Here is a 12412-nt window from a genome sequence, read left to right on the forward strand (position 1 = left end):
TTCTTTGAAGCACATGACCCTTTTAGTCGCTCTCTTCTTAAAAACTATCTTACTCTGGCTTTGGATATGAACACATGCACAAGGTATATACACGATACACTATATGTATTAAATGAAGTAAAATAATTATCATTGTTCCAGTTACAAGTGATATTTTAGGCAAAAAAAAATTTTAAGACAGCTAAAAATATAACATCTTGAGAAGAGAAATATGACTCTCTAAAATGCACTAATACACATTTTGAATACTTGAAAACCTCTTTAGCCATAAAAGACAGGATTTCTTAGAGGCAAGTGGAGATTGAGACGAATTGTTGAGTTCTAATTTAAGACTGGAAAGAAGTCACATTGTTAAGAATCTCTGCTCTGATGAAAAAAGACATCAAAAAATGTATAAAAATAAATCTTTTATCCCTTTCTCCTTTATACTTATTGACATTCTCTCTCCTCCTCCCTCTTCAGTTTCTTCTCTTCACCTAAAAATCTCTCCTTTCCTTCAAGATTCCTCTTTCAGGTTCTTCACAGGCTCTTTTGTCCCCTCTCTGCCAAATTTCCCAGGAGAGATCACCATCTCCTTGCCCACCTCCTCCACTTGCTGTGGTTTGACATTCACCCAAGTCCACCTACTGAAGTTGCTTTATTTAGGTCAGCAGTCACCCCTGAGTGTCAAGTCTAACGGCCTGTTCCCTTATGTTCATCCTGTTCCATGACCCTGGAGCTTTGGCTTGTGTCCCCACCTGTGCCTCCTGGGATCATCTCCATTGCTTGACTCACAAAGCACTGCAACCGCCGCTCAACCCTTAGGGTTAGGCATCCCCCTATGCCTTTTTCTTGTCCCACAGCCTCTCATCTTCAATCATCCATCAACTCTAAGAATGGCCCCCCGTCTCTTAGTCTTGGAACCTTACAGCGGTCCCTGGCTTTCCTCATCTCTTCTCCTCCCCCGTCCCCAGATCCTGTGGGTCCAGGAGTGTATGAGAAAGGGTCATGTGGCTTTTACCACTTTTAACCTGCTTCCTGCCACCATTAACTCTTGTGGAGCCTGTGTTTGTCTTTTAACATTCTCCCTGAATCCGGACTCAGCCCACCTATAAGTTCTCTTTCCCTAGCTGCCAGAAACACCTTTTTAGAACACAGTTCTTCTAATAACACATTTGCACTCGGAAACGTTGGGTTTCCTCTTCTTGCAGCATGATGACAAACTATTTTATTGTAAGCCAGTTTTCCAAATGAAATGCCTGTTGCACCCTGCGACTCACTCCTACTAACCTGTAATTCATTGCATTGATGGCTCCTCCAGTGTGCCTTGAATGTCCAGGTCTCTACCCATGTTCCCTCAACAAGGAAGACCCGTCACTCTTTGTATTGAAAGTCTGCCCATCCTTCAAAACTCAGCCCATGAGCTCCGCAGAGCCCTTCCAAGGAGGTAGAATCTTTTTTTTTCTTTTAGATGCACTTTCTTTTTCCCTTTCTTGTAGCACTTCACATGCTTGGCCATACATTGAGTTTGAAAACCTCTTTTATCTTGCTTCAAGCAGGTCCCTAGCCACCTTTTGTCCCACCTCATGCCTGCCTATGGCAATACAGTAGAACCCTAAAAAGACCCATGAAAACCATGGTCTTATTTTATAGTTCATCACATGTACTTTCTCCTTCTTGACTCTACTCCAGAGAATAAGGAAAAATTCGGTATTGCCTTTCTATCCCAAGGGGCCAACTGAAATATTATACAAGTACTCAACAAATATTGAAATGAAATTGAAACTGTTAGACACTCAGTCGTGTCTAACTCTTTGCAACCCCATGGACTGTAACCTACCAATCTCCTCCATCCATGGGATTCTCCAGGCAAGAGTACTGGAGTGGATAGCCTATCCCTTCTCCAGGGGATCTTCCTGACCCAGAGATCAAACCTGTGTCTCCTGTATTGCAGGCAGATTCTTTACCATCTGAGCCACCAGGAAATTAAATGGATTGAATTTTTTATCCAGCCACAAATGGGAAAAAAGAAACTGATAATGTTTCTGTTTTTTAATAAGCTAGAAAGCTTACCTTAGAACAAACTTGGCAAATTATGGAATAAAGTCAATCTTAAGTGAAGGGTATTATTGTGTAGCTAAGATGAGCAGGAGAAGGAAGATACTACAGAGTGATGATTTCTCTTTGGACCAGGAAGAAAATTCAGGCACTTCTAGGAGAGAAAGAAAAGAAATTATGTGTATGTGTGTGTGTGCACCTTAAAAACACCTTTGCATTTGGTTTTGATGGTATTTAGTGCTTGACAAAAACCATTTGATTGTTTTGTGCTGGTGTGTACTCCTGTTCAGAGACCAGGGCATGAGATGCTACAAACACAGGCCGTGGCAGAGCCTGGGAGACCTAGTCCCCAGTTGTTTGTGAGGCTGATTACCTCCTTTCCTCTCCTCCCTTGTTTATATCAGTTGGAAAACCTGGAGCTCCCTCTGCAAAAAAGAAAGAAGGAATTGGCATCCACAATGACATTAGAGGGCTGCTTGCTACCATTTTGCTGGCATAAATCTTGACATTTCAGCAGAATTTTAAGAAACAAGTTGGGACAAATTTCCTATTGGGAAATCTACCAATAATTGATAAACTAATTTATAAAGTCATGCACTACAATACAGGTGTTTAGAATTATGGACATTCCAGGGAAAAAATGAAAACATACAGATGTTCATTTCATTGTTATTTACAGCAGCAAGAAAATGGAACTTAACTCAATAATTCAGCAATGAGAACATGATAAATTAATTTATGGCCACATTTATTTATGTGTCAAATTTTTGTAGTCATTTAAAAATGATATTTGTGAAAACATTTTAAAATATTATGTTAAATGTAGTGGGGAGAGCAGGATGCAACACTATATCTTAACCAAGAAAAAATGTAAACTAAGAAATTTTCAACATGAAATTTGAATGATTTTAACAATGGTTTCCTCTTCATGGTGTGATTAATAGTATTTTTTTCTGTTTTACTAAGTTTATAATGTTAAGCATATTCTCTACTGAGCATAAATGTTCTTACAGTCATATTTTTATGAACAACTTTAAAGTATGAGAATACAGAACTGTCATCAAGCTCCAGTTGTGATCTGCTAAGTGGTGCTGGTCTAGGGTGAATTCTCTGACCACAACAGCCCACATTATCAACTCAGGTTAAGTTTATTTATTCTTCCTTAAAATAAAGCGTGTATTTGAGCTATCTGTGCCAGCTGAGCCTGTGCCCTGCATCTTCAGCCTGAAGTTGATTGGTACTAAGATCAAAACCCTCTGAGGCTCCATTCGAGGAAGACTCATTAACTGCAAAAAAGTTCTAAGCAGATGTGACATCCTTGAGAAAGTGAGCAAGTTCATAGAGAGAGGGTCCCAGCACCTGGGCTGCTTGTAAAATGGGTTCCTGGAGGGAAGGTATCTAACTTCTTTTCCATCTCTCTGAGGCCCCTCGGGATGCAGAAGTAGGAGGAGAAAGGAATGGAAGAAAACATGAGATGAGTCACTGAGATGTTTTCAAAGATATCCTCATCTCATAACTTTATCCTTGAGGTTGGGTAGAATAACAGAGAAGTACTCAGAAGGATTTTATCACTTCCCTAAGTGTAAAGGTTTGCAAAAAGATTTTATATTTTTGGCTAAGGTATCAGAGACATGTAGAGACGGTGTTCCTAGTGTTGTGTGAATAAATCAGACTCTAAGGAGTTCACAGAATTGGTCATAGCCCTGGAAAGAGATAATTACAAAATAGCATGACATATGCAATAGCAAAAACCTAATATACATTGTATGGAAATAATTCAAAGGAGGAATTGTATAGGAGAGGCACTCTATTGGGAGGGTTTTAATGTATGACTAGACACCAGGTAAGCAGAACAGAATTGGCGGGGAAAAGACATGAAATACAATGAATACGTGAAGAGAAAACTTAATGAACAGAGCTCTGTTGTTTTTAAGATATTAAAGCTGTATTCTTCAGTATCCAAGACTTGAAAAAAACAACCTTAAAGAAACATGTGAAAGCACATTATAAGTACTTCCTAAATATTAGTTGAATGAATGGAGGCCCGATTCCTTAATTACAAACTGGAGTTTTTTGGTGAAAGATATTTCTTCAGTGTGTGAACAGAAAAACTAAGATGTCTGACACACAATAGATTCCCCAAAAATGTAAACAAGAGCACTTATTCATAGTTGAACATATGTCATTATTTGAAATATCTGCTTCACAATTCTTTTGCTTGTCACTGCATTAAGAGTATTACAAGCAATGCATTTTGGAAATCATGTTTCATATTTGCTGTGGAATGACTTGGAGGGAGAGCATTTTTGCATTTAAATGGATGGGTTATTGCCCTTTGGGGCCAATTTTTATTTATAGTATCAAATTAACTCCTTCCTGCAATTACTGACTTAAAAAATGAAGGCAAGTACTGAGCAATAAAACAAAATTATACTTTGGACTGAATTTAATTGCTGCACAAATTAGGTTGCAAAGCTCATTCTTCCTGAGAGTTGGGAATAACCTGTTAATATCATTTGCCTAGGGGTCATGGTTCACATTTCATAGCTTTCTTTAATTGGAAGTAGAATAGATAACAGTTTGCAAGCAATCTGGCTCTTACCAGCTGATAATATTGAAGGCTGAGTTTCAGAACGAGTCTGTCCTTATAGTCATGATGCCAGTTGGCCATGAGTGGTCACAACACTCAGAGTTGGTTTTCCTAGAGAGTTGCTGTGTTGTTTTGGTATTGAAATGGTGGGGGCATGGTTGTAATGTGTCTGGCTTCTGAACACTGTCTTTATTAAGGGACAAAGGCAAAATGATTGAGTTTAAATAGGGCTCAGAGTAGAATTTCATATGTTGGATCCCTTTGGTCCTGTGGGTGTCCTCCCCTTGTGGTTTCTTATGTGGTTCTGTAAGACCTCTTGGACTTTATTTCAAGCCCTTAAACTCCTTTTGCTTTGTAGCATCCCCTTCCACATCTTAGAACCTGACGTCCCAGAAACTGATGTCTGTACGCCTTCCTCTTCCTCCCTCCTTGCCTAAATAAACCACATCTACTTATCTTCTTAATCTTCTTGGTTTCCCTCTTTCTCAGCAAACCCTCCTATTTTCCACTTCATCCCTGGTTTACCATGTTATGTTGCAGTGTAATGCCTGTTATAACTAAAGACCAGGACACATAATTTATCTGTGAATCTGTGAGCAGAAAGAGCAGAAAGAATGAGGGCATCCAGTGTTAACCATTTGACAAAACAATAGATATAATATCTGCTGACTGAAACGAAATTGGTCCTTTTACTGAATATCAGAAGCTAATCTTATTCTCAAAAGATAGAATTATTTGCTTGTGAAATTCTATGTTTTCTCAGAATTGGGAGAGATTTGCTTATGCATTAGATCTGAAAATCAAGAAGAATGTGATGACAGCCCAGAAGCGTCCCTTTTCCAAATGGTGAAGAAGCTGTTTCCCATTTTGTATCATCTAGAGCATATCCTACCATTGGCCCAGCAGCTTTCTGCCACCATACTGGCAGTGGACATGCTTGGCAAGGCTGAGCTGAGGATTTTGGCATTTTCATTTTCCCTTTTGGCATGATTTTTCATCAGCCTGCAATTCTGGAATGCACTTCCATAGTATATTTGAAAAATTTGAGCTGGCAAGTCCATACACTTTCAGAATTCACCAGTACTCCTTTAAAGACAGACAAAATTATAAGAGCTGCATGATGTTAGGCCTTACTCTCCTGCCCCCTTTACAGGCTCAGCTGGTAAAGAATCCACCTGCAGTGCAGGAGACCCCAGATCAATTCCTGGGTCAAGATCCACTGGAGAAGGGATAGGCTACCTACTCCAGTATTCATGGGCTTCCCTTGTGGCTCAGCTGGTAAAGAATCCACCTGCAATGCGGGAGAGCTGGGTTTGATCCCTGGTTTGGGAATATCCCCTGGAGAAGGGAAAGGCTACCCACTTCAGGATTCTGGCCTGGAAAATTCCATGGACTGTATAGTTCATGGGGTCACAAAGAGTTGGACACAACTGAGCGACTTCCACTTTCACACTTTTCAAAAAAAAAACAAAAACCTTCTGCTCCCCATGTTCTTCTCAGGCCAGATGATTTTATTTGGTTAAATCCTTCACACCCAAGGACTTCTAGACCTTGACTCTCCAACCTTATGAATGCAAATCATGGCCACCACCTGTCAGAGGTCAGTTGCTCTGAAGGAGGGAAGAAGTGCATGGATTAGAGACCTGTTTATGGATGGGTTTGCATTTTGTGGATCTACTTTTATTTCAGTGTTTGTAGATTTTGCTTATATTTTAAGCATTTCTAAGGGAAACACAAAAATAGCAAGGTTCAGGGACATAAACTTCATATTAACGCCTCACAACGCGAGTTACGTGTCTTAGGCTGCTTGTGGGGCAGTTGAATCTGCTCTAGACGCCTTGCCTATGGGAGTCTGTCTTCTTGATCTCAGTGTAACCATATCATGAATTAAGGCTGTCATTACCATCATATACATTGCCAGCAATGAAACATGCATCCTAACAAACTGATGTCCGGCTTGTGGAAGTGATCTGTTTAGGACCAGGAGTTGGCAAATAGGATTTGCTATTAGTGCTACTTCTTTATAACTCAGTAAATGGAATCTTCCTCAGCTCTCTTTTAAATGCCCAATATAAATGGTGTTCATTTTAGCTAAAACCTGTAGGTAGACTGAGGAAAATGTAGACTGCAAATTTAGAAATCACTCCACCATAATCTCTCTATTTTATGATCCCAAAATATATATTGTCACCTAACAGAATCCTTTTTGGTTTATGTATTTATTTTTAAAGTATTGCAAAGTTATATGACTTACATCAAATCTGGTAATAATACATTTGATAAATCATGTTTATGGAAAGGAATAGAATTTAATTAGCTTGAATCTTCCCCTAGAAAACACAGGATAAATGGCACCAGCAGTGCCTACCTGGAAGGAAACAGAGTACAGGCTGGAATGTGGGGGTAAAATGGAAAGATATTTTTCTCTGATTTTATTCAGATGCCCAGGTGGCATTATTTCTCCCAGAATTTTCCAGGTATTTGATGCTGTGATTTCCTTCTTCTGTCTGTGGGCAGCACATAATAAATATGAATGTGTTCATAACTGATGATATGCTACCAATAATACCTTTTAAGCCTCTAGAGTACAAGTCCATTAAATGTATGCTCTGTACCAGTTCTTGGGGACTTGACAAGCAGAAGTTCAAATAATATCAAGGCAGTAAAATCTAGGTTTCCCTTTTTTTGAGGTTCATTAGCAGCTGTCTCTTTTTCAATTGAAGTATAGTTGATTTACAATGTTGTGTTAATTTCTGTTGTGCCGTAAAATGATTCAGTTATACATATTCTTTTTCATATTCTTTTCACTTATGGTTTATCACAGGATATTGAAAATAGTTCCTTGTACTATACAGGACCTTGTTGTTTATCCATTCTCTGTATAATAGTTTACATCCATCAGTAGCTCTTTAAGCTTGTGTATACTTTTTTCATTACAAAGCGTAGAAAGGGAAGAATACCCAATAATGGCCAAGTTGACTAACCCCGTCTGGAATCTCAGTAACAAAAGTACTAGACAACATTCCATGGGAAAAATCCTGGGAAGATTTTCTGAAGATTCTGTAGCTACTCTGTATAAAGTGACTCCTCTGGAAATGTAGATAAAGCTGCTTATTTTTCAGAAGTAGCTAGGTGAACCAAAGTGCCTGTTTGCTAACTTTTGAATAGAGGAGGGGGTAGATCAGACTGAGGAGAAGGCAATGGCACCCCATTCCAGTACCCTTGCCTGGAAAATCCCATGGACGGAGGAGCCTGGTGGGCTGCAGTCCATGGGGTCGCTAAGAGTCAGACATGACGGAGCGACTTCACTTTCACTTTTCACTTTCATGCATTGGAGAAGGAAATTGCAACCCACTCCAGTGTTCTTGCCTGGAGAATCCCAGGGACAGGGGAGCCTGGTGGGCTGCCGTCTATGGGGTCGCACAGAGTCGGACACGACTGAAGCGACTAAGCAGCAGATCAGACTGAAGGCCAAAAATTGTTCTCTGTTGTCTTTGCAAATTTTGTCTTAAACAATGAATTTTCTAGAAAAAAATTACCCAAAGAAAATTTATGACAGTTCTTAGCATTTTACCATCTGAGCCACCAGATAAAAGAATCTGCCTGCAATGTGGGAGACATGGGTTTGATCCCTGGGTCAGGAAGATCCCCTGGAGAAGGAAATGACACCCACTCCAGTACTCTTGCCTGGAGAATCCCATGGGCAGAGGAGCCTGGCAGGCTACAGTCCACGGGGTCACAAAGAGTCAGACATGACTGAGCAACTAAAACACTTTCATATCATTCAGGTAATATGAGCTCTACCTGTCTTCTTGCTGGCAAGTCTGATAGCATCTCTAACTACCTGGTAAATCTGGTCTTCAGGAGCTTACATGCTATTTCTTCAGATACCTGCTCACCAGCAAGTATTGTTGTTGTTTTTCAGTCACTCAGTCATGTTTGAGTCTTTGCAACCCCATGGACTGCAGCATAACAGGCTCCCCTGTCCTTCACCATCTCCCAGAGTTTGCTCAAACTCATGTCCATTGAGTCGGTGATGCCATCCAACCATCTCATTCTCTGTTATCCCCTTCTCCTCCCACCTTCAATCTATCCCAGCATCAGGGTCTTTTCCAATGAGTCAGTGTTTCACATCAGGTGGCCAAAGTATTGGAGCTTCAGCTTCAGCATCAGTCTTTCCAATGAATATTCAGGACTGATTCCTTTAGGATTAACTGGTTTGAACTCTTCGCTATCCAAGAGACTCGAAGAGAATGGCAAATCACTTTAGCATTCTTGCTTTGAAAAACCCATGAACAGTATGAAAAGGCAAAAAGATATGACACTGAAAGGTGAATTCCTTCACCACCAGCAGAGCTGCTGAGCCGCAAACTGTGCTATGTATGGTACCTACTCTCAACTCAGAAATTGATAGTCAAAGGAATGTGATTTTGTTCTGATGTAAAGGGATTCTTTGGGTTGGTTTGGAGTAGTGAGACCCACCCCCATTCTCAAACACACACACACACACACACATGCCATTCTCCATTTTATGCATTAAAGATTAATTTAGGATTAGTCTTTTTTTTTTCTCCTTATTTTAACCCCTCTTGGAGTGATTGTCAAGCTGTGGTGTATACGAGAATCCCCTGGAGAGCTTGGGAAAACATTCCTAGGTTCCACTCCTAAGATCGTAGGTTAGGAGGGATACAGTGGGATCCTAGGAACCCGCATTTGGCTGAGAGCTCCAGGTAATTCTGATCCAGGTGGTCCCTGTAGATCTCTTTTAAAGAAACCGGAGCTGGAATCTTTGGGTTCACATCCCAGCTCTGCTGCTTTTTATCTTGGTAACCTTACTTAACTTCCTTAAACTTCCATTTCCTCACACTGTTATAATAGGGACCATAATAATACTTCACTGGGTTGTTGTAAGACTTAAATTGGTTAATCCAGATGGAGTGCTACCCAGACTATTAACTCGTAAATATTAGCTAGGTCAGTTCAACATGTTATGCACGCCTTGAAATCAGCTATGTCAATTAGACTGTTAACTTGTTGTTGAGATTAACTGGGGAATATATTGAGTTACGTAGGTGTGTTGAGGGATGAAGTCAGGGAGTCACTGAGTGAAGTATTTCAGTGGCTTGTCATTGTGATAGGATAAAAACCAACTCCGAGACATGATCTCTGAGACCCTGCAGATCTGGCCTCTGCTTGCTGTCTGGATTCATCTCACACTGCCCTTTTAATCATTTTCTCTCTGATCAGTCACATTTGGCTTGTTTCAGGTTTTCAGAGCTGTCACCCTCCCTCGTAGGCAGTGTGTGTCTAGGAAGGCCCTTTGCATGTATTATTCCTTATGTCTGAAACACTGTTCCCCTTGCTTTCAACTCATTACCTTCTACTCTTCCTTTAGATCTTAGATACCTCTTCCTCCGAAGTATTCTGCCTTACCTCACTACGTTCAGTCTTTTTATTATTTGTGCCCATAGCACACCACTCTCCTTCATCCTCCTTATGAAAGTTACATTCTAATATATTTTGTGTCTCTGCTAGGGTCCTTGTGCTGTAAGGCACAACACGTGCTAGCTTGTTTTGTCGTGAGCACAATTACTTTTGGCACATAAACACTCACTAAATATTTGTTAAACAAATGATTCAATTTTGATTAAATTTCCAACCAGGGAAGAAGACCTGGTTGGAATGACATGTTTCTGCATAAAAACAATAGCAATTTGGATAATCTCAGGAGGGTGAGAGGGCAATGCGCAGGTGTCCCCATGGCAGAGGAAGATAGACAGGGGAACTTAGAAAGGTTCCAGAAAGGTGGTAGAGGAAATCTGAGATATGCATGACCCCGGAGTGTTGAGGTAGTCTGGACAGAGCTGAGAAAGACTGCTGGGTGCCTGAGAGGCAGAACATGGGTGAGAATTCCTTCCCAAGCTCACAGTGGCACAAAGAAACAAAATGGAAAGCCAGGACTCAGATTCGTGAAAGAGCAAATATAACATCAAGACCACTGGGCCAGAGCTGAGCACTTGGAAACAGATGGTTTGGACCAAGAGTCGTTAAGGAATAAAGGAGGTCCAGGGCTCCTGTTGCTTGTTAGACACTGTCTGTGTGGTAGTGAATAATTCATCTTGGCTCCAAGAGCAAGAGACTTTAGCCCTCTAGGAAGCCTGGCCAGTGTCATTAATGGTTTGAGGTCACCAGGCTTTATAGAGACTGTTAAGAAAGAAAAGATTCTCCTTAAGATTCATGATGATGGGACAGAAAATAATTTCTTTCTCTCTAACTTAAGCCAGAATTATAACATTCTTTGACACTTGCCATTTTCCATCAGTTTCTGTAGAATTCCATCATGTCAAGGGCTTCCCGCAGACCCAGGTGTGAGATCACCTGGGTTTGACCAGACCAAGCAGCCATTCATTGCTCAGTGGCGGCCCCTGCTGTTATAGAGAAATATAACAGCATATCTAAAGTGACTAACTGGTCATGCAACCAGAATTTGGAGCATGCAAAGGGAGGAGTTAGAGGGGATGTAAAGGGGCTGAGGAAATCCCCGGGAGGAGCCCCAGCGTTCAGGGTACCTTGGTGAGGTGCTAATGCAAAGAAGTTGAACTTAAGGGTTTGTGCAAGCTTTCTTCCACAAGCACCTGGTTTCGTCTCTTCATTCCAGAGGTTTGCTAGGAACCACCACAGTGCCCTCAAGAAATGCCACCGAAAACTTTTATTTGAGGGCTTTTAGCACTGTTAGATGACAAATATTTTAAACGATACTCCACTCATTCTATAGGTGACTTACAGTACATTTTAATGAGAGGTGGAGGCTCAGGAGGGGCTGTGCGTGTTTGTTTACATCCTGAGTATGAATCAGAGGATGAATCCTCTCGGGGGAGCCCTGCTGGGATGCACTCTTGCATGAACGCATTTCTGGGTATGTGAGCACCCCTGGCGTGTTGGTACTGTGTGTACAGAGTGAGGCTGTTACATGACATTTCTGGACAAAAACTGTATGTGAAGAAAAGGAGGGAGAAAGCAAACTCACAATCAAATGAAAGTAGGGAGGGGGCAGAGATGAGATTGCAGTTAGATTGTGGGTCTGGCAGCAGATGTTCTACACGAATCCAACTTGCTGCAGCCAGTCTGTTTCCATGGCAACAGAATCAGTAATTATTGAGCCTGGGAGCTCCCCCCTCCTTTCTCCCAACAAGGTGGAGGCTGATGAATATGAACTATCTCCAGCCCACCACTAGCTCTTTCTTCTTCCTCCTTTTCTTTTGTTTTTAGTTCTTTACAAGAAAAGGGGGAGTGCTGAGGAATACCAAGAAGAGGAGGTATCTCTTTATTGATAGAAGAGCATAGGGCACTAAAATTAAATGAAGTTATTGTTTTCTCTTGTGGTGCTATAAGAGAAAAGCTCTCCCTCGAAAAGCCGATGATCTCTGAAGATGCTAAATAAATGAGCAGGAGTTTCCCTGAAATGGAGGCTCCCTTTGATTGGCTGATCTTTCTGCGACTTCTGCCAATCAGAGCACCCCTGGGTTCCAGTTCCATAAACATAAGCAGAGCTACATGCTTATTTTTCTGGACTTGAAGTGTATACCATTCAAAGGTGTGCGGCGGGTCTCCATTCACATGGCTCAACTGGAAATCTATTTTGTGAACAAGCTCACTCAGGAACCGTCCAGTATTTCAGCACTTTGTTCTTCTGGAGGTCGACTTTAAGTCATTTGGTGGCAACTGCAGCTTAGAAGCAGCATCTGTAGTTGGGGAAAGATGGACTTACGGGGGCTTGGTGAGTAA

At 41.1% G+C, this 12412-nt stretch overlaps 1 protein-coding gene across 8 annotated transcripts in view; it reads left to right on the plus strand.

The window, feature by feature from the left end:
* The window catches only part of ELMO1 (engulfment and cell motility 1), a 582500-nt gene that overhangs the window by 430089 nt on the left and 139999 nt on the right, over positions 1 to 12412 (plus strand). Inside the window, exon 1 of one of the 8 annotated variants that reach the window (NM_001024505.3) lies at positions 11915 to 12404. The exons of the other annotated variants lie outside the window; for them this stretch is intronic. The gene's annotated coding sequence lies outside the window, so the exon portion shown is untranslated. Of the gene's footprint in view, positions 1 to 11914; positions 12405 to 12412 lie in introns of those variants that run through there. 8 annotated transcript variants of the gene reach the window in all.

Source organism: Bos taurus, chromosome 4 (assembly GCF_002263795.3).
Source record: "Bos taurus isolate L1 Dominette 01449 registration number 42190680 breed Hereford chromosome 4, ARS-UCD2.0, whole genome shotgun sequence".
In the NCBI taxonomy this organism is placed as follows: domain Eukaryota; kingdom Metazoa; phylum Chordata; class Mammalia; order Artiodactyla; family Bovidae; genus Bos; species Bos taurus.